We start from the raw sequence: 21,930 nt of genomic DNA on the forward strand, positions 1-21,930 counted from the left end.
CTCTCCACGCTACACTGGCTTAGCATTGGACCGATCAGCCTCCACATATGAGCATGGTCCCCATTAAGCTGAGAAAGTACCTATTGTGCACTAGGATTTTGGAAAGCCCCTTAGAGTCGACCTTGCACGATAATGTGTCGCTTTGTGGTTAGATGCTACCCTCTGAAAGTAATGCCCTACGTGGCTAAATTCTGTAGTGTAGTGGATATCACCTTGGCCTAACATGCATAAAGGTCCCTCGTTCGAAATCAGGCAGAAACCCTTTTGCTATCCATTATCATGTGCACAGTCAGTCTGGGTGGATTGCCTTGTAAAAGGGGTTGTCTCAGCTCTAACAATTAGAAAGGCAACACTTTTGGTTTTAGTACTACAAAGTTCGATAAAGATCCTTTCATCCCAAAACCCCTGAGGAGTAAACTTCCACGACCGTGGTATTCTTCTTGCTGGGAAGCTACGCTCTGAAGTAGCTCGTCAAAGTCGCCGATTTCTGTGGTTTAGCGGTTATCAAGTTCGCCTCACACGTGAAAGGTCCCTGGCCTGAAACCAGGAAGAAACACAATTGTTGTTATTTTAAGATGACATTCACACTCAAGCTGTGTCAGTGGGTTGACTGAGTTCTTACACATGCTTGCAATGGTCGTCGTTCAATTTCAGTTTTGAGTTACCTGTTGAGGAGTTCCTTTCCTGCAATTGCATGCCCTCTTCTTGGTGCACGCGATATGGCAAACAGCATGTGCAAATTGGTCAAAGAAATCGAAAAGGGTTATGCGAGACTACAGAAGAACGTTAAGAACCAATTTCTAAACAGCCTCACTTTGGACAAAGCCACCACATACTATTAATCGAAATAGAGACTTTCTCCCATGAAAAATAGCTGCACTTGCAGCAGCAGCCCTAGGATGTCAATTACAAAAGGCGGAGATACTGTCCACTATACTAACGAGGACTGGAACAGCACTGCCCCCGGCCATGCCCCTGGTGTAGTTACGCCGTTCTGATGCCATTACTTTTACTCGCTCAAGGTTGGACAAAAATGAATCAATTGTCAAATTACGCTCCTACGTTCTCCGTCAATCTGCATTTGAAAAGGAACGTTACCTACGGGCCTGAATGTGAAAACCTGCTTTTGCCTGTTAGATCTTTTGCAGTCACTCCAGAGTAGTCGCCGAAAAAAGGCTGTGTCTTTGACAGAGCGGACGATTACTGGCTAAAGTTGCAATGGTCGTTATTCAATTTCAGTTTTGAGTACCTGTTGAGGAGTTCCTTTCCTGCAATTGGATGCCCTATTCTTGATGCACGCAATATGGCAAACAGCATGTGCAAAATTGGTCAAAGAAATCGAAAAGGGCAAGCAGCAAGTGCAAATTGGTCAAAGAAATCGAAAAGGGTTATGCGAGATTACAGAAGAAAGTTAAGAACCAATTTCTAAACAGCCTCAGCTTGGACAAAGCCACAACATACTATTAATTGAAATAGAGACTTTCTCCCATGAAAAATAGCTGCACTTGCAGCAGCAGCCCTAGGATGTCCATTACAACAGGCGGAGATACTGTCCACCATACTAATGAGGACTGGAACAGCACTGGCCCCGGCCATGCCCCTGGTGTAGTTACGCCGTTCTGATGCCATTAGTTTTACTCGCACAAGGTTGGATAAAAATGCATCACTTGTCAAATTACGCCCCTACGTTCTCCGGCAATCTGCATTTGAAAAGGAACGTTACCTACGGGCCTGAATGTGAAAGCCTGCTTTTGCCTACGCTCTGAAGTAGCCCGTCAAAGTCGCCGGTATCTGTGGTGTAGCGGTTATCAAGTTCGCCTCACACGTGAAAGGTCCCTAGCCTGAAATCAGGCAGAAACACAATTGTTGTTATTTTAAGATGACATTCACACTCAAGCTGTGTCAGTGGGTTGACTAAGTTCTTACACATGCTTGCTCCGTAAAACAACCTGAAATCACAGAATGGCACACATAGAGACTACCTTCCGAACCGTCTTAAGTACAAAAACAAAAGTTTAGGGGCCTCTTGGCATCGTAAGCCGGACAGAGGTGGTGTAATGCCGAAACCCGGGATCGAACCAGGGACCTTCAGATCTTCAGTCTAACGCTCTCCCAATTGAGCTATTTCGGCACAACAACCGATGACTTCTTCTGGCCATCATTTGCAAATGCAAGCCTCCTCAACCAAGCCAAAGACGTATTGTGGGAAATTTCAACTGTCCGGGACAAAGGCAAAAAGACTCTCCCCGTCGGGGAATCGAACCCCGGTCTTCCGCGTGACAGGCGGAGATACTGTCCACTATACTAACGAGGACTGGAAAAGCACTGCTCGTTTGCAGTCTCGCCAGAGTAGTCGCTGGACAAAGGCTGTGTGCCTTTGACTGAGCGGACCATTACTGGCTAAAGTTGCAATGGTCGTCGTTCAATTTCAGTTTTGAGTACCTGTTGAGGAGTTCCTTTCCTGCAATTGCATGCCCTCTTCTTGGTGCACGCGATATGGCAAACAGCATGTGCAAATTGGTCAAAGAAATCGAAAAGGGCAAGCAGCAAGTGCAAATTGGTCAAAGAAATCGAAAAGGGTTATGCGAGACTACAGAAGAAAGTTAAGAACCAATTTCTAAACAGCCTCAGTTTGGACAAAGCCACCACATACTATTAATCGAAATAGAGACTTTCTCCCATGAAAAATAGCTGCACTTGCAGCAGCAGCCCTAGGATGTCAATTACAACAGGCGGAGATCCTGTCCACTATACTAACGAGGACTGGAACAGCACTGCCCCCGGCCATGCCCCTGGTGTAGTTACGCCGTTCTGATGCCATTACTTTTACTCGCTCAAGGTTGGACAAAAATGAATCAATTGTCAAATTACGCTCCTACGTTCTCCGTCAATCTGCATTTGAAAAGGAACGTTACCTACGGGCCTAAATATGAAAGCCCGCTTTTGCCTGTTAGATCTTTTGCAGTCACTCCAGAGTAGTCGCCGAAAAAAGGCTGTGTCTTTGACAGAGCGGACGATTACTGGCTAAAGTTGCAATGGTCGTTATTCAATTTCAGTTTTGAGTATCTGTTGACTACAATTGCGCGCCCTCTTCTTGTTGGACGCGATATGGCAAACAGCATGTGCAAATTGGTCAAAGAAATCAAAAAGGGTTTTGCGAGACTACAGAAGATTGTTAAGAACCAATTTCTAAACAGCCTTTGTTTCTCCCATGAAAAACAGCTGCACTGAAGAAGCAGCCCTAGGATGTCAATTACCACAGCTTCAATCCCCTCTCCACGCTACACTGGCTTAGCATTGGACCGATCAGCCTCCACATATGAGCATGGTCCCCATTAAGCTGACAAAGTACCTATTGTGCACTAGGATTTTGGAAAGCCCCTTAGAGTCGACCTTGCACGATAATGTGTCGCTTTGTGGTTAGATGCTACCCTCTGAAAGTAATACCCTACGTGGCTAAATTCTGTAGTGTAGTGGATATCACCTTGGCCTAACATGCATAAAGGTCCCTCGTTCGAAATCAGGCAGAAACCCTTTTGCTATCCATTATCATGTGCACAGTCAGTCTGGGTGGATTGCCTTGTAAAAGGGGTTGTCTCAGCTCTAACAATTAGAAAGGCAACACTTTTGGTTTTAGTACTACAAAGTTCGATAAAGATCCTTTCATCCCAAAACCCCTGAGGAGTAAACTTCCACGACCGTGGTATTCTTCTTGCTGGGAAGCTACGCTCTGAAGTAGCTCGTCAAAGTCGCCGATTTCTGTGGTTTAGCGGTTATCAAGTTCGCCTCACACGTGAAAGGTCCCTGGCCTGAAACCAGGCAGAAACACAATTGTTGTTATTTTAAGATGACATTCACACTCAAGCTGTGTCAGTGGGTTGACTAATGGTCGTCGTCGTTCAATTTCAGTTTTGAGTTACCTGTTGAGGAGTTCCTTTCCTGCAATTGCATGCCCTCTTCTTGGTGCACGCGATATGGCAAACAGCATGTGCAAATTGGTCAAAGAAATCGAAAAGGGTTATGCGAGACTACAGAAGAAAGTTAAGAACCAATTTCTAAACAGCTTCCGTTTGGACAAAGCCACCACATACTATTAATCGAAATAGAGACTTTCTCCAATGAAAAATAGCTGCACGTGCAGCAGCAGCCCTAGGATGTCAATTACAACAGGCGGAGATCCTGTACACTATACTAACGAGGACTGGAACAGCACTGGCCCCGGCCATGCCCCTGGTGTAGTTACGCTGTTCTGATGCCATTACTTTTAATCGCTCAAGGTTGGACAAAAATGCATCACTTATCAAATTACGCTCCTACGTTCTCCGTCAATCTGCATTTGAAAAGGAACGTTACCTACGGGCCTGAATGTGAAAACCTGCTTTTGCCTGTTAGATCTTTTGCAGTCACTCCAAAGTAGTCGCCGAAAAAAGGCTGTGTCTTTGACAGAGCGGACGATTACTGGCTAAAGTTGCAATGGTCGTTATTCAATTTCAGTTTTGAGTATCTGTTGACTACAATTGCGCGCCCTCTTCTTGTTGGACGCGATATGGCAAACAGCATGTGCAAATTGGTCAAAGTAATCAAAAAGGGTTTTGCGAGACTACAGAAGATTGTTAAGAACCAATTTCTAAACAGCCTTTGTTTCTCATATGAAAAACAGCTGCACTGAAGAAGCAGCCCTAGGATGTCAATTACCACAGCTTCAATCCCCTCTCCACGCTACACTGGCTTAGCATTGGACCGATCAGCCTCCACATATGAGCATGGTCCCCATTAAGCTGAGAAAGTACCTATTGTGCACTAGGATTTTGGAAAGCCCCTTAGAGTCGACCTTGCACGATAATGTGTCGCTTTGTGGTTAGATGCTACCCTCTGAAAGTAATACCCTACGTGGCTAAATTCTGTAGTGTAGTGGATATCACCTTGGCCTAACATGCATAAAGGTACCTCGTTCGAAATCAGGCAGAAACCCTTTTGCTATCCATTATCATGTGCACAGTCAGTCTGGGTGGATTGCCTTGTAAAAGGGGTTGTCTCAGCTCTAACAATTAGAAAGGCAACACTTTTGGTTTTAGTACTACAAAGTTCGATAAAGATCCTTTCATCCCAAAACCCCTGAGGAGTAAACTTCCACGACCGTGGTATTCTTCTTGCTGGGAAGCTACGCTCTGAAGTAGCTCGTCAAAGTCGCCGATTTCTGTGGTTTAGCGGTTATCAAGTTCGCCTCACACGTGAAAGGTCCCTGGCCTGAAACCAGGAAGAAACACAATTGTTGTTATTTTAAGATGACATTCACACTCAAGCTGTGTCAGTGGGTTGACTGAGTTCTTACACATGCTTGCAATGGTCGTCGTTCAATTTCAGTTTTGAGTTACCTGTTGAGGAGTTCCTTTCCTGCAATTGCATGCCCTCTTCTTGGTGCACGCGATATGGCAAACAGCATGTGCAAATTGGTCAAAGAAATCGAAAAGGGTTATGCGAGACTACAGAAGAACGTTAAGAACCAATTTCTAAACAGCCTCACTTTGGACAAAGCCACCACATACTATTAATCGAAATAGAGACTTTCTCCCATGAAAAATAGCTGCACTTGCAGCAGCAGCCCTAGGATGTCAATTACAAAAGGCGGAGATACTGTCCACTATACTAACGAGGACTGGAACAGCACTGCCCCCGGCCATGCCCCTGGTGTAGTTACGCCGTTCTGATGCCATTACTTTTACTCGCTCAAGGTTGGACAAAAATGAATCAATTGTCAAATTACGCTCCTACGTTCTCCGTCAATCTGCATTTGAAAAGGAACGTTACCTACGGGCCTGAATGTGAAAACCTGCTTTTGCCTGTTAGATCTTTTGCAGTCACTCCAGAGTAGTCGCCGAAAAAAGGCTGTGTCTTTGACAGAGCGGACGATTACTGGCTAAAGTTGCAATGGTCGTTATTCAATTTCAGTTTTGAGTACCTGTTGAGGAGTTCCTTTCCTGCAATTGGATGCCCTATTCTTGATGCACGCAATATGGCAAACAGCATGTGCAAAATTGGTCAAAGAAATCGAAAAGGGCAAGCAGCAAGTGCAAATTGGTCAAAGAAATCGAAAAGGGTTATGCGAGATTACAGAAGAAAGTTAAGAACCAATTTCTAAACAGCCTCAGCTTGGACAAAGCCACAACATACTATTAATTGAAATAGAGACTTTCTCCCATGAAAAATAGCTGCACTTGCAGCAGCAGCCCTAGGATGTCCATTACAACAGGCGGAGATACTGTCCACCATACTAATGAGGACTGGAACAGCACTGGCCCCGGCCATGCCCCTGGTGTAGTTACGCCGTTCTGATGCCATTAGTTTTACTCGCACAAGGTTGGATAAAAATGCATCACTTGTCAAATTACGCCCCTACGTTCTCCGGCAATCTGCATTTGAAAAGGAACGTTACCTACGGGCCTGAATGTGAAAGCCTGCTTTTGCCTACGCTCTGAAGTAGCCCGTCAAAGTCGCCGGTATCTGTGGTGTAGCGGTTATCAAGTTCGCCTCACACGTGAAAGGTCCCTAGCCTGAAATCAGGCAGAAACACAATTGTTGTTATTTTAAGATGACATTCACACTCAAGCTGTGTCAGTGGGTTGACTAAGTTCTTCCACATGCTTGCTCCGTAAAACAACCTGAAATCACAGAATGGCACACATAGAGACTACCTTCCGAACCGTCTTAAGTACAAAAACAAAAGTTTAGGGGCCTCTTGGCATCGTAAGCCGGACAGAGGTGGTGTAATGCCGAAACCCGGGATCGAACCAGGGACCTTCAGATCTTCAGTCTAACGCTCTCCCAATTGAGCTATTTCGGCACAACAACCGATGACTTCTTCTGGCCATCATTTGCAAATGCAAGCCTCCTCAACCAAGCCAAAGACGTATTGTGGGAAATTTCAACTGTCCGGGACAAAGGCAAAAAGACTCTCCACGTCGGGGAATCGAACCCCGGTCTTCCGCGTGACAGGCGGAGATACTGTCCACTATACTAACGAGGACTGGAAAAGCACTGCTCGTTTGCAGTCTCGCCAGAGTAGTCGCTGGACAAAGGCTGTGTGCCTTTGACTGAGCGGACCATTACTGGCTAAAGTTGCAATGGTCGTCGTTCAATTTCAGTTTTGAGTACCTGTTGAGGAGTTCCTTTCCTGCAATTGCATGCCCTCTTCTTGGTGCACGCGATATGGCAAACAGCATGTGCAAATTGGTCAAAGAAATCGAAAAGGGCAAGCAGCAAGTGCAAATTGGTCAAAGAAATCGAAAAGGGTTATGCGAGACTACAGAAGAAAGTTAAGAACCAATTTCTAAACAGCCTCAGTTTGGACAAAGCCACCACATACTATTAATCGAAATAGAGACTTTCTCCCATGAAAAATAGCTGCACTTGCAGCAGCAGCCCTAGGATGTCAATTACAACAGGCGGAGATCCTGTCCACTATACTAACGAGGACTGGAACAGCACTGCCCCCGGCCATGCCCCTGGTGTAGTTACGCCGTTCTGATGCCATTACTTTTACTCGCTCAAGGTTGGACAAAAATGAATCAATTGTCAAATTACGCTCCTACGTTCTCCGTCAATCTGCATTTGAAAAGGAACGTGACCTACGGGCCTAAATATGAAAGCCTGCTTTTGCCTGTTAGATCTTTTGCAGTCACTCCAGAGTAGTCGCCGAAAAAAGGCTGTGTCTTTGACAGAGCGGACGATTACTGGCTAAAGTTGCAATGGTCGTTATTCAATTTCAGTTTTGAGTATCTGTTGACTACAATTGCGCGCCCTCTTCTTGTTGGACGCGATATGGCAAACAGCATGTGCAAATTGGTCAAAGAAATCAAAAAGGGTTTTGCGAGACTACAGAAGATTGTTAAGAACCAATTTCTAAACAGCCTTTGTTTCTCCCATGAAAAACAGCTGCACTGAAGAAGCAGCCCTAGGATGTCAATTACCACAGCTTCAATCCCCTCTCCACGCTACACTGGCTTAGCATTGGACCGATCAGCCTCCATATATGAGCATGGTCCCCATTAAGCTGACAAAGTACCTATTGTGCACTAGGATTTTGGAAAGCCCCTTAGAGTCGACCTTGCACGATAATGTGTCGCTTTGTGGTTAGATGCTACCCTCTGAAAGTAATACCCTACGTGGCTAAATTCTGTAGTGTAGTGGATATCACCTTGGCCTAACATGCATAAAGGTCCCTCGTTCGAAATCAGGCAGAAACCCTTTTGCTATCCATTATCATGTGCACAGTCAGTCTGGGTGGATTGCCTTGTAAAAGGGGTTGTCTCAGCTCTAACAATTAGAAAGGCAACACTTTTGGTTTTAGTACTACAAAGTTCGATAAAGATCCTTTCATCCCAAAACCCCTGAGGAGTAAACTTCCACGACCGTGGTATTCTTCTTGCTGGGAAGCTACGCTCTGAAGTAGCTCGTCAAAGTCGCCGATTTCTGTGGTTTAGCGGTTATCAAGTTCGCCTCACACGTGAAAGGTCCCTGGCCTGAAACCAGGAAGAAACACAATTGTTGTTATTTTAAGATGACATTCACACTCAAGCTGTGTCAGTGGGTTGACTGAGTTCTTACACATGCTTGCAATGGTCGTCGTTCAATTTCAGTTTTGAGTTACCTGTTGAGGAGTTCCTTTCCTGCAATTGCATGCCCTCTTCTTGGTGCACGCGATATGGCAAACAGCATGTGCAAATTGGTCAAAGAAATCGAAAAGGGTTATGCGAGACTACAGAAGAACGTTAAGAACCAATTTCTAAACAGCCTCACTTTGGACAAAGCCACCACATACTATTAATCGAAATAGAGACTTTCTCCCATGAAAAATAGCTGCACTTGCAGCAGCAGCCCTAGGATGTCAATTACAAAAGGCGGAGATACTGTCCACTATACTAACGAGGACTGGAACAGCACTGCCCCCGGCCATGCCCCTGGTGTAGTTACGCCGTTCTGATGCCATTACTTTTACTCGCTCAAGGTTGGACAAAAATGAATCAATTGTCAAATTACGCTCCTACGTTCTCCGTCAATCTGCATTTGAAAAGGAACGTTACCTACGGGCCTGAATGTGAAAACCTGCTTTTGCCTGTTAGATCTTTTGCAGTCACTCCAGAGTAGTCGCCGAAAAAAGGCTGTGTCTTTGACAGAGCGGACGATTACTGGCTAAAGTTGCAATGGTCGTTATTCAATTTCAGTTTTGAGTACCTGTTGAGGAGTTCCTTTCCTGCAATTGGATGCCCTATTCTTGATGCACGCAATATGGCAAACAGCATGTGCAAAATTGGTCAAAGAAATCGAAAAGGGCAAGCAGCAAGTGCAAATTGGTCAAAGAAATCGAAAAGGGTTTTGCGAGATTACAGAAGAAAGTTAAGAACCAATTTCTAAACAGCCTCAGCTTGGACAAAGCCACAACATACTATTAATTGAAATAGAGACTTTCTCCCATGAAAAATAGCTGCACTTGCAGCAGCAGCCCTAGGATGTCCATTACAACAGGCGGAGATACTGTCCACCATACTAATGAGGACTGGAACAGCACTGGCCCCGGCCATGCCCCTGGTGTAGTTACGCCGTTCTGATGCCATTAGTTTTACTCGCACAAGGTTGGATAAAAATGCATCACTTGTCAAATTACGCCCCTACGTTCTCCGGCAATCTGCATTTGAAAAGGAACGTTACCTACGGGCCTGAATGTGAAAGCCTGCTTTTGCCTACGCTCTGAAGTAGCCCGTCAAAGTCGCCGGTATCTGTGGTGTAGCGGTTATCAAGTTCGCCTCACACGTGAAAGGTCCCTAGCCTGAAATCAGGCAGAAACACAATTGTTGTTATTTTAAGATGACATTCACACTCAAGCTGTGTCAGTGGGTTGACTAAGTTCTTACACATGCTTGCTCCGTAAAACAACCTGAAATCACAGAATGGCACACATAGAGACTACCTTCCGAACCGTCTTAAGTACAAAAACAAAAGTTTAGGGGCCTCTTGGCATCGTAAGCCGGACAGAGGTGGTGTAATGCCGAAACCCGGGATCGAACCAGGGACCTTCAGATCTTCAGTCTAACGCTCTCCCAATTGAGCTATTTCGGCACAACAACCGATGACTTCTTCTGGCCATCATTTGCAAATGCAAGCCTCCTCAACCAAGCCAAAGACGTATTGTGGGAAATTTCAACTGTCCGGGACAAAGGCAAAAAGACTCTCCCCGTCGGGGAATCGAACCCCGGTCTTCCGCGTGACAGGCGGAGATACTGTCCACTATACTAACGAGGACTGGAAAAGCACTGCTCGTTTGCAGTCTCGCCAGAGTAGTCGCTGGACAAAGGCTGTGTGCTTTTGACTGAGCGGACCATTACTGGCTAAAGTTGCAATGGTCGTCGTTCAATTTCAGTTTTGAGTACCTGTTGAGGAGTTCCTTTCCTGCAATTGCATGCCCTCTTCTTGGTGCACGCGATATGGCAAACAGCATGTGCAAATTGGTCAAAGAAATCGAAAAGGGCAAGCAGCAAGTGCAAATTGGTCAAAGAAATCGAAAAGGGTTATGCGAGACTACAGAAGAAAGTTAAGAACCAATTTCTAAACAGCCTCAGTTTGGACAAAGCCACCACATACTATTAATCGAAATAGAGACTTTCTCCCATGAAAAATAGCTGCACTTGCAGCAGCAGCCCTAGGATGTCAATTACAACAGGCGGAGATCCTGTCCACTATACTAACGAGGACTGGAACAGCACTGCCCCCGGCCATGCCCCTGGTGTAGTTACGCCGTTCTGATGCCATTACTTTTACTCGCTCAAGGTTGGACAAAAATGAATCAATTGTCAAATTACGCTCCTACGTTCTCCGTCAATCTGCATTTGAAAAGGAACGTTACCTACGGGCCTAAATATGAAAGCCTGCTTTTGCCTGTTAGATCTTTTGCAGTCACTCCAGAGTAGTCGCCGAAAAAAGGCTGTGTCTTTGACAGAGCGGACGATTACTGGCTAAAGTTGCAATGGTCATTATTCAATTTCAGTTTTGAGTATCTGTTGACTACAATTGCGCGCCCTCTTCTTGTTGGACGCGATATGGCAAACAGCATGTGCAAATTGGTCAAAGAAATCAAAAAGGGTTTTGCGAGACTACAGAAGATTGTTAAGAACCAATTTCTAAACAGCCTTTGTTTCTCCCATGAAAAACAGCTGCACTGAAGAAGCAGCCCTAGGATGTCAATTACCACAGCTTCAATCCCCTCTCCACGCTACACTGGCTTAGCATTGGACCGATCAGCCTCCATATATGAGCATGGTCCCCATTAAGCTGAGAAAGTACCTATTGTGCACTAGGATTTTGGAAAGCCCCTTAGAGTCGACCTTGCACGATAATGTGTCGCTTTGTGGTTAGATGCTACCCTCTGAAAGTAATACCCTACGTGGCTAAATTCTGTAGTGTAGTGGATATCACCTTGGCCTAACATGCATAAAGGTCCCTCGTTCGAAATCAGGCAGAAACCCTTTTGCTATCCATTATCATGTGCACAGTCAGTCTGGGTGGATTGCCTTGTAAAAGGGGTTGTCTCAGCTCTAACAATTAGAAAGGCAACACTTTTGGTTTTAGTACTACAAAGTTCGATAAAGATCCTTTCATCCCAAAACCCCTGAGGAGTAAACTTCCACGACCGTGGTATTCTTCTTGCTGGGAAGCTACGCTCTGAAGTAGCTCGTCAAAGTCGCCGATTTCTGTGGTTTAGCGGTTATCAAGTTCGCCTCACACGTGAAAGGTCCCTGGCCTGAAACCAGGCAGAAACACAATTGTTGTTATTTTAAGATGACATTCACACTCAAGCTGTGTCAGTGGGTTGACTAATGGTCGTCGTCGTTCAATTTCAGTTTTGAGTTACCTGTTGAGGAGTTCCTTTCCTGCAATTGCATGCCCTCTTCTTGGTGCACGCGATATGGCAAACAGCATGTGCAAATTGGTCAAAGAAATCGAAAAGGGTTATGCGAGACTACAGAAGAAAGTTAAGAACCAATTTCTAAACAGCTTCCGTTTGGACAAAGCCACCACATACTATTAATCGAAATAGAGACTTTCTCCAATGAAAAATAGCTGCACGTGCAGCAGCAGCCCTAGGATGTCAATTACAACAGGCGGAGATCCTGTACACTATACTAACGAGGACTGGAACAGCACTGGCCCCGGCCATGCCCCTGGTGTAGTTACGCTGTTCTGATGCCATTACTTTTAATCGCTCAAGGTTGGACAAAAATGCATCACTTGTCAAATTACGCTCCTACGTTCTCCGTCAATCTGCAATTGAAAAGGAACGTTACCTACGGGCCTGAATGTGAAAACCTGCTTTTGCCTGTTAGATCTTTTGCAGTCACTCCAAAGTAGTCGCCGAAAAAAGGCTGTGTCTTTGACAGAGCGGACGATTACTGGCTAAAGTTGCAATGGTCGTTATTCAATTTCAGTTTTGAGTATCTGTTGACTACAATTGCGCGCCCTCTTCTTGTTGGACGCGATATGGCAAACAGCATGTGCAAATTGGTCAAAGAAATCAAAAAGGGTTTTGCGAGACTACAGAAGATTGTTAAGAACCAATTTCTAAACAGCCTTTGTTTCTCATATGAAAAACAGCTGCACTGAAGAAGCAGCCCTAGGATGTCAATTACCACAGCTTCAATCCCCTCTCCACGCTACACTGGCTTAGCATTGGACCGATCAGCCTCCACATATGAGCATGGTCCCCATTAAGCTGAGAAAGTACCTATTGTGCACTTGGATTTTGGAAAGCCCCTTAGAGTCGACCTTGCACGATAATGTGTCGCTTTGTGGTTAGATGCTACCCTCTGAAAGTAATACCCTACGTGGCTAAATTCTGTAGTGTAGTGGATATCACCTTGGCCTAACATGCATAAAGGTACCTCGTTCGAAATCAGGCAGAAACCCTTTTGCTATCCATTATCATGTGCACAGTCAGTCTGGGTGGATTGCCTTGTAAAAGGGGTTGTCTCAGCTCTAACAATTAGAAAGGCAACACTTTTGGTTTTAGTACTACAAAGTTCGATAAAGATCCTTTCATCCCAAAACCCCTGAGGAGTAAACTTCCACGACCGTGGTATTCTTCTTGCTGGGAAGCTACGCTCTGAAGTAGCTCGTCAAAGTCGCCGATTTCTGTGGTTTAGCGGTTATCAAGTTCGCCTCACACGTGAAAGGTCCCTGGCCTGAAACCAGGAAGAAACACAATTGTTGTTATTTTAAGATGACATTCACACTCAAGCTGTGTCAGTGGGTTGACTGAGTTCTTACACATGCTTGCAATGGTCGTCGTTCAATTTCAGTTTTGAGTTACCTGTTGAGGAGTTCCTTTCCTGCAATTGCATGCCCTCTTCTTGGTGCACGCGATATGGCAAACAGCATGTGCAAATTGGTCAAAGAAATCGAAAAGGGTTATGCGAGACTACAGAAGAACGTTAAGAACCAATTTCTAAACAGCCTCACTTTGGACAAAGCCACCACATACTATTAATCGAAATAGAGACTTTCTCCCATGAAAAATAGCTGCACTTGCAGCAGCAGCCCTAGGATGTCAATTACAAAAGGCGGAGATACTGTCCACTATACTAACGAGGACTGGAACAGCACTGCCCCCGGCCATGCCCCTGGTGTAGTTACGCCGTTCTGATGCCATTACTTTTACTCGCTCAAGGTTGGACAAAAATGAATCAATTGTCAAATTACGCTCCTACGTTCTCCGTCAATCTGCATTTGAAAAGGAACGTTACCTACGGGCCTGAATGTGAAAACCTGCTTTTGCCTGTTAGATCTTTTGCAGTCACTCCAGAGTAGTCGCCGAAAAAAGGCTGTGTCTTTGACAGAGCGGACGATTACTGGCTAAAGTTGCAATGGTCGTTATTCAATTTCAGTTTTGAGTACCTGTTGAGGAGTTCCTTTCCTGCAATTGGATGCCCTATTCTTGATGCACGCAATATGGCAAACAGCATGTGCAAAATTGGTCAAAGAAATCGAAAAGGGCAAGCAGCAAGTGCAAATTGGTCAAAGAAATCGAAAAGGGTTATGCGAGATTACAGAAGAAAGTTAAGAACCAATTTCTAAACAGCCTCAGCTTGGACAAAGCCACAACATACTATTAATTGAAATAGAGACTTTCTCCCATGAAAAATAGCTGCACTTGCAGCAGCAGCCCTAGGATGTCCATTACAACAGGCGGAGATACTGTCCACCATACTAATGAGGACTGGAACAGCACTGGCCCCGGCCATGCCCCTGGTGTAGTTACGCCGTTCTGATGCCATTAGTTTTACTCGCACAAGGTTGGATAAAAATGCATCACTTGTCAAATTACGCCCCTACGTTCTCCGGCAATCTGCATTTGAAAAGGAACGTTACCTACGGGCCTGAATGTGAAAGCCTGCTTTTGCCTACGCTCTGAAGTAGCCCGTCAAAGTCGCCGGTATCTGTGGTGTAGCGGTTATCAAGTTCGCCTCACACGTGAAAGGTCCCTAGCCTGAAATCAGGCAGAAACACAATTGTTGTTATTTTAAGATGACATTCACACTCAAGCTGTGTCAGTGGGTTGACTAAGTTCTTCCACATGCTTGCTCCGTAAAACAACCTGAAATCACAGAATGGCACACATAGAGACTACCTTCCGAACCGTCTTAAGTACAAAAACAAAAGTTTAGGGGCCTCTTGGCATCGTAAGCCGGACAGAGGTGGTGTAATGCCGAAACCCGGGATCGAACCAGGGACCTTCAGATCTTCAGTCTAACGCTCTCCCAATTGAGCTATTTCGGCACAACAACCGATGACTTCTTCTGGCCATCATTTGCAAATGCAAGCCTCCTCAACCAAGCCAAAGACGTATTGTGGGAAATTTCAACTGTCCGGGACAAAGGCAAAAAGACTCTCCCCGTCGGGGAATCGAACCCCGGTCTTCCACGTGACAGGCGGAGATACTGTCCACTATACTAACGAGGACTGGAAAAGCACTGCTCGTTTGCAGTCTCGCCAGAGTAGTCGCTGGACAAAGGCTGTGTGCCTTTGACTGAGTGGACCATTACTGGCTAAAGTTGCAATGGTCGTCGTTCAATTTCAGTTTTGAGTACCTGTTGAGGAGTTCCTTTCCTGCAATTGCATGCCCTCTTCTTGGTGCACGCGATATGGCAAACAGCATGTGCAAATTGGTCAAAGAAATCGAAAAGGGCAAGCAGCAAGTGCAAATTGGTCAAAGAAATCGAAAAGGGTTATGCGAGACTACAGAAGAAAGTTAAGAACCAATTTCTAAACAGCCTCAGTTTGGACAAAGCCACCACATACTATTAATCGAAATAGAGACTTTCTCCCATGAAAAATAGCTGCACTTGCAGCAGCAGCCCTAGGATGTCAATTACAACAGGCGGAGATCCTGTCCACTATACTAACGAGGACTGGAACAGCACTGCCCCCGGCCATGCCCCTGGTGTAGTTACGCCGTTCTGATGCCATTACTTTTACTCGCTCAAGGTTGGACAAAAATGAATCAATTGTCAAATTACGCTCCTACGTTCTCCGTCAATCTGCATTTGAAAAGGAACGTGACCTACGGGCCTAAATATGAAAGCCTGCTTTTGCCTGTTAGATCTTTTGCAGTCACTCCAGAGTAGTCGCCGAAAAAAGGCTGTGTCTTTGACAGAGCGGACGATTACTGGCTAAAGTTGCAATGGTCGTTATTCAATTTCAGTTTTGAGTATCTGTTGACTACAATTGCGCGCCCTCTTCTTGTTGGACGCGATATGGCAAACAGCATGTGCAAATTGGTCAAAGAAATCAAAAAGGGTTTTGCGAGACTACAGAAGATTGTTAAGAACCAATTTCTAAACAGCCTTTGTTTCTCCCATGAAAAACAGCTGCACTGAAGAAGCAGCCCTAGGATGTCAATTACCACAGCTTCAATCCCCTCTCCACGCTACACTGGCTTAGCATTGGACCGATCAGCCTCCACATATGAGCATGGTCCCCATTAAGCTGACAAAGTACCTATTGTGCACTAGGATTTTGGAAAGCCCCTTAGAGTCGACCTTGCACGATAATGTGTCGCTTTGTGGTTAGATGCTACCCTCTGAAAGTAATACCCTACGTGGCTAAATTCTGTAGTGTAGTGGATATCACCTTGGCCTAACATGCATAAAGGTCCCTCGTTCGAAATCAGGCAGAAACCCTTTTGCTATCCATTATCATGTGCACAGTCAGTCTGGGTGGATTGCCTTGTAAAAGGGGTTGTCTCAGCTCTAACAATTAGAAAGGCAACACTTTTGGTTTTAGTACTACAAAGTTCGATAAAGATCCTTTCATCCCAAAACCCCTGAGGAGTAAACTTCCACGACCGTGGTATTCTTCTTGCTGGGAAGCTACGCTCTGAAGTAGCTCGTCAAAGTCGCCGATTTCTGTGGTTTAGCGGTTATCAAGTTCGCCTCACACGTGAAAGGTCCCTGGCCTGAAACCAGGAAGAAACACAATTGTTGTTATTTTAAGATGACATTCACACTCAAGCTGTGTCAGTGGGTTGACTGAGTTCTTACACATGCTTGCAATGGTCGTCGTTCAATTTCAGTTTTGAGTTACCTGTTGAGGAGTTCCTTTCCTGCAATTGCATGCCCTCTTCTTGGTGCACGCGATATGGCAAACAGCATGTGCAAATTGGTCAAAGAAATCGAAAAGGGTTATGCGAGACTACAGAAGAACGTTAAGAACCAATTTCTAAACAGCCTCACTTTGGACAAAGCCACCACATACTATTAATCGAAATAGAGACTTTCTCCCATGAAAATAAGCTGCACTTGCAGCAGCAGCCCTAGGATGTCAATTACAAAAGGCGGAGATACTGTCCACTATACTAACGAGGACTGGAACAGCACTGCCCCCGGCCATGCCCCTGGTGTAGTTACGCTGTTCTGATGCCATTACTTTTACTCGCTCAAGGTTGGACAAAAATGAATCAATTGTCAAATTACGCTCCTACGTTCTCCGTCAATCTGCATTTGAAAAGGAACGTTACCTACGGGCCTGAATGTGAAAACCTGCTTTTGCCTGTTAGATCTTTTGCAGTCACTCCAGAGTAGTCGCCGAAAAAAGGCTGTGTCTTTGACAGAGCGGACGATTACTGGCTAAAGTTGCAATGGTCGTTATTCAATTTCAGTTTTGAGTATCTGTTGACTACAATTGCGCGCCCTCTTCTTGTTGGACGCGATATGGCAAACAGCATGTGCAAATTGGTCAAAGAAATCAAAAAGGGTTTTGTGAGACTACAGAAGATTGTTAAGAACCAATTTCTAAACAGCCTTTGTTTCTCCCATGAAAAACAGCTGCACTGAAGAAGCAGCCCTAGGATGTCAATTACCACAGCTTCAATCCCCTCTCCACGCTACACTGGCTTAGCATTGGACCGATCAGCCTCCACATATGAGCATGGTCCCCATTAAGCTGAGAAAGTACCTATTGTGCACTAGGATTTTGGAAAGCCCCTTAGAGTCGACCTTGCACGATAATGTGTCGCTTTGTGGTTAGATGCTACCCTCTGAAAGTAATGCCCTACGTGGCTAAATTCTGTAGTGTAGTGGATATCACCTTGGCCTAACATGCATAAAGGTCCCTCGTTCGAAATCAGGCAGAAACCCTTTTGCTATCCATTATCATGTGCACAGTCAGTCTGGGTGGATTGCCTTGTAAAAGGGGTTGTCTCAGCTCTAACAATTAGAAAGGCAACACTTTTGGTTTTAGTACTACAAAGTTCGATAAAGATCCTTTCATCCCAAAACCCCTGAGGAGTAAACTTCCACGACCGTGGTATTCTTCTTGCTGGGAAGCTACGCTCTGAAGTAGCTCGTCAAAGTCGCCGATTTCTGTGGTGTAGCGGTTATCAAGTTCGCCTCACACGTGAAAGGTCCCTGGCCTGAAACCAGGCAGAAACACAATTGTTGTTATTTAAAGATGACATTCACACTCAAGCTGTGTCAGTGGGTTGACTAAGTTCTTACACATGCTTGCAATGGTCGTCGTTCAATTTCAGTTTTGAGTTACCTGTGAAGGAGTTCCTTTCCTGCAATTGCATGCCCTCTTCTTGGTGCACGCGATATGGCAAACAGCATGTGCAAATTGGTCAAAGAAATTGAAAAGGGTTATGCGAGACTACAGAAGAAAGTTAAGAACCAATTTCTAAACAGCCTCAGTTTGGACAAAGCCACCACATACTATTAATCGAAATAGAGACTTTCTCCAATGAAAAATAGCTGCACTTGCAGCAGCAGCCCTAGGATGTCAATTACAACAGGCGGAGATCCTGTCCACGATACTAACGAGGACTGGAACAGCACTGGCCCCGGCCATGCCCCTGGTGTAGTTACGCCGTTCTGATGCCATTAGTTTTACTCGCACAAGGTTGGATAAAAATGCATCACTTGTCAAATTACGCCCCTATGTTCTCCGGCAATCTGCATTTGAAAAGGAACGTTACCTACGGGCCTGAATGTGAAAGCCTGCTTTTGCCTACGCTCTGAAGTAGCCCGTCAAAGTCGCCGGTATCTGTGGTGTAGCGGTTATCAAGTTCGCCTCACACGTGAAAGGTCCCTAGCCTGAAATCAGGCAGAAACACAATTGTTGTTATTTTAAGATGACATTCACACTCAAGCTGTGTCAGTGGGTTGACTAAGTTCTTACACATGCTTGCTCCGTAAAACAACCTGAAATCACAGAATGGCACACATAGAGACTACCTTCCGAACCGTCTTAAGTACAAAAACAAAAGTTTAGGGGCCTCTTGGCATCGTAAGCCGGACAGAGGTGGTGTAATGCCGAAACCCGGGATCGAACCAGGGACCTTCAGATCTTCAGTCTAACGCTCTCCCAACTGAGCTATTTCGGCACAACAACCGATGACTTCTTCTGGCCATCATTTGCAAATGCAAGCCTCCTCAACCAAGCCAAAGACGTATTGCGGGAAATTTCAACTGTCCGGGACAAAGGCAAAAAGACTCTCCCCGTCGGGGAATCGAACCCCGGTCTTCCACGTGACAGGCGGAGATACTGTCCACTATACTAACGAGGACTGGAAAAGCACTGCTCGTTTGCAGTCTCGCGAGAGTAGTCGCTGGACAAAGGCTGTGTGCCTTTGACTGAGCGGACCATTACTGGCTAAAGTTGCAATGGTCGTCGTTCAATTTCAGTTTTGTGTACCTGTTGAGGAGTTCCTTTCCTGCAATTGCATGCCCTCTTCTTGGTGCACGCGATATGGCAAACAGCATGTGCAAATTGGTCAAAGAAATCGAAAAGGGTAAGCAGCAAGTGCAAATTGGTCAAAGAAATCGAAAAGGGTTATGCGAGACTACAGAAGAAAGTTAAGAACCAATTTCTAAACAGCCTCAGTTTGGACAAAGCCACCACATACTATCAATCTGCATTTGAAAAGGAACGTTACCTACGGGCCTGAATATGAAAGCCTGCTTTTGCCTGTTAGATCTTTTGCAGTCACTCCAGAGTAGTCGCCGAAAAAAGGCTGTGTCTTTGACAGAGTGGACGATTACTGGCTAAAGTTGCAATGGTCGTTATTCAATTTCAGTTTTGAGTATCTGTTGACTACAATTTCACGCCCTCTTCTTGTTGGACGCGATATGGCAAACAGCATGTGCAAATTGGTCAAAGAAATCAAAAAGGGTTTTGCGAGACTACAGAAGATTGTTAAGAACCAATTTCTAAACAGCCTTTGTTTCTCCCATGAAAAACAGCTGCACTGAAGAAGCAGCCCTAGGATGTCAATTACCACAGCTTCAATCCCCTCTCCACGCTACACTGGCTTAGCATTGGACCGATCAGCCTCCACATATGAGCATGGTCCCCATTAAGCTGAGAAAGTACCTATTGTACACTAGGATTTTGGAAAGCCCCTTAGAGTCGACCTTGCACGATAATGTGTCGCTTTGTGGTTAGATGCTACCCTCTGAAAGTAATACCCTACGTGGCTAAATTCTGTAGTGTAGTGGATATCACCTTGGCCTAACATGCATAAAGGTCCCTCGTTCGAAATCAGGCAGAAACCCTTTTGCTATCCATTATCATGTGCACAGTCAGTCTGGGTGGATTGCCTTGTAAAAGGGGTTGTCTCAGCTCTAACAATTAGAAAGGCAACACTTTTGGTTTTAGTACTACAAAGTTCGATAAAGATCCTTTCATCCCAAAACCCCTGAGGAGTAAACTTCCACGACCGTGGTATTCTTCTTGCTGGGAAGCTACGCTCTGAAGTAGCTCGTCAAAGTCGCCGATTTCTGTGGTGTAGCGGTTATCAAGTTCGCCTCACACGTGAAAGGTCCCTGGCCTGAAACCAGGCAGAAACACAATTGTTGTTATTTAAAGATGACATTAACACTCAAGCTGTGTCAGTGGGTTGACTAATGGTCGTCGTCGTTCAATTTCAGTTTTGAGTTACCTGTTGAGGAGTTCCTTTCCTGCAATTGCATGCCCTCTTCTTGGTGCACGCGATATGGCAAACAGCATGTGCAAATTGGTCAAAGAAATCGAAAAGGGTTATGCGAGACTACAGAAGAAAATTAAGAACCAATTTCTAAACAGCTTCCGTTTGGACAAAGCCACCACATACTATTAATCGAAATAGAGACTTTCTCCAATGAAAAATAGCTGCACTTGCAGCAGCAGCCCTAGGATGTCAATTACAACAGGCGGAGATCCTGTACACTATACTAACGAGGACTGGAACAGCACTGGCACCGGCCATGCCCCTGGTGTAGTTACGCTGTTCTGATGCCATTACTTTTAATCGCTCAAGGTTGGACAAAAATGCATCACTTGTCAAATTACGCCCCTACGTTCTCCGGCAATCTGCATTTGAAAAGGAACGTTACCTACGGGCCTGAATGTGAAAGCCTGCTTTTGCCTACGCTCTGAAGTAGCTCGTCAAAGTCGCCGGTATCTGTGGTGTAGCGGTTATCAAGTTCGCCTCACACGTGAAAGGTCCCTGGCTTGAAATCAGGCAGAAACACAATTGTTGTTATTTTAAAATGACATTTACACTCAAGCTGTTCTTACACATGCTTGCTCCGTAAAACAACCTGAAATCACAGAATGGCACACATAGAGACTACCTTCCAAACCGTCTTAAGTACAAAAACAAAAGGTTAGGGGACTCTTGGCATCGTACGCAAGACAGAGGTGGTGTAATGCCAAAACCCAGGATCGAACCAGGGACCTTTAAATCTTCAGTCTAACGCTCTCCCAACTGAGCTATTTCGGCACAACAACCGATGACTTCTTATGGCCATCATTTGCAAATGCAAGCCTCCTCAACCAAGCCAAAGACGTATTGCGGGAAATTTCAACTGTCCAGGACAAAGGCAAAAAGACTCTCCCCGTCGGGGAATCGAACCCCGGTCTTCCACGTGACAGGCGGAGATACTGTCCACTATACTAACGAGGACTGGAAAAGCACTGCTCGTTTGCAGTCTCGCGAGAGTAGTCGCTGGACAAAGGCTGTGTGCCTTTGACTGAGCGGACCATTACTGGCTAAAGTTGCAATTGTCGTCGTTCAATTTCAGTTTTGAGTACCTGTTGAGAAGTTCCTTTCCTGCAATTGCATGCCCTCTTCTTGGTGCACGCGATATGGCAAACAGCATGTGCAAATTGGTCAAAGAAATCGAAAAGGGTTATGCGAGACTACAGAAGAAAGTTAAGAACCAATTTCTAAACAGCTTCCGTTTGGACAAAGCCACCACATACTATTAATCGAAATAGAGACTTTCTCCAATGAAAAATAGCTGCACGTGCAGCAGCAGCCCTAGGATGTCAATTACAACAGGCGGAGATCCTGTACACTATACTAACGAGGACTGGAACAGCACTGCCCCCGGCCATGCCCCTGGT

The 21,930-nt window shown here is 45.3% G+C and overlaps 10 non-coding genes across 10 annotated transcripts; all 10 read right to left on the bottom strand.

The window, feature by feature from the left end:
- Nucleotides 1–2,058: 2,058 nt before the first annotated feature.
- Nucleotides 2,059–2,131, bottom strand: trnaf-gaa (transfer RNA phenylalanine (anticodon GAA)). The gene has a single exon. It is a non-coding gene; the product is annotated as a tRNA-Phe (tRNA).
- Nucleotides 2,132–2,242: 111 nt separating this feature from the next.
- Nucleotides 2,243–2,314, bottom strand: trnad-guc (transfer RNA aspartic acid (anticodon GUC)). Its single transcript has one exon. It is a non-coding gene; the product is annotated as a tRNA-Asp (tRNA).
- Nucleotides 2,315–6,768: 4,454 nt separating this feature from the next.
- Nucleotides 6,769–6,841, bottom strand: trnaf-gaa (transfer RNA phenylalanine (anticodon GAA)). The gene has a single exon. It is a non-coding gene; the product is annotated as a tRNA-Phe (tRNA).
- Nucleotides 6,842–10,040: 3,199 nt separating this feature from the next.
- On the bottom strand, nt 10,041–10,113 carry trnaf-gaa (transfer RNA phenylalanine (anticodon GAA)). The gene has a single exon. It is a non-coding gene; the product is annotated as a tRNA-Phe (tRNA).
- Nucleotides 10,114–10,224: 111 nt separating this feature from the next.
- On the bottom strand, nt 10,225–10,296 carry trnad-guc (transfer RNA aspartic acid (anticodon GUC)). Its single transcript has one exon. It is a non-coding gene; the product is annotated as a tRNA-Asp (tRNA).
- Nucleotides 10,297–14,750: 4,454 nt separating this feature from the next.
- On the bottom strand, nt 14,751–14,823 carry trnaf-gaa (transfer RNA phenylalanine (anticodon GAA)). Its single transcript has one exon. It is a non-coding gene; the product is annotated as a tRNA-Phe (tRNA).
- Nucleotides 14,824–14,934: 111 nt separating this feature from the next.
- On the bottom strand, nt 14,935–15,006 carry trnad-guc (transfer RNA aspartic acid (anticodon GUC)). The gene has a single exon. It is a non-coding gene; the product is annotated as a tRNA-Asp (tRNA).
- A 3,846-nt stretch (nt 15,007–18,852) lies between these two features.
- On the bottom strand, nt 18,853–18,925 carry trnaf-gaa (transfer RNA phenylalanine (anticodon GAA)). Its single transcript has one exon. It is a non-coding gene; the product is annotated as a tRNA-Phe (tRNA).
- Nucleotides 18,926–19,036: 111 nt separating this feature from the next.
- trnad-guc (transfer RNA aspartic acid (anticodon GUC)) lies at nt 19,037–19,108 on the bottom strand. Its single transcript has one exon. It is a non-coding gene; the product is annotated as a tRNA-Asp (tRNA).
- A 2,307-nt stretch (nt 19,109–21,415) lies between these two features.
- trnad-guc (transfer RNA aspartic acid (anticodon GUC)) lies at nt 21,416–21,487 on the bottom strand. The gene has a single exon. It is a non-coding gene; the product is annotated as a tRNA-Asp (tRNA).
- Between the last annotated feature and the right edge of the window lie 443 nt (nt 21,488–21,930).

Source organism: Channa argus, unplaced genomic scaffold, assembly GCF_033026475.1.
Source record: "Channa argus isolate prfri unplaced genomic scaffold, Channa argus male v1.0 Contig068, whole genome shotgun sequence".
Lineage (NCBI taxonomy): Eukaryota > Metazoa > Chordata > Actinopteri > Anabantiformes > Channidae > Channa > Channa argus.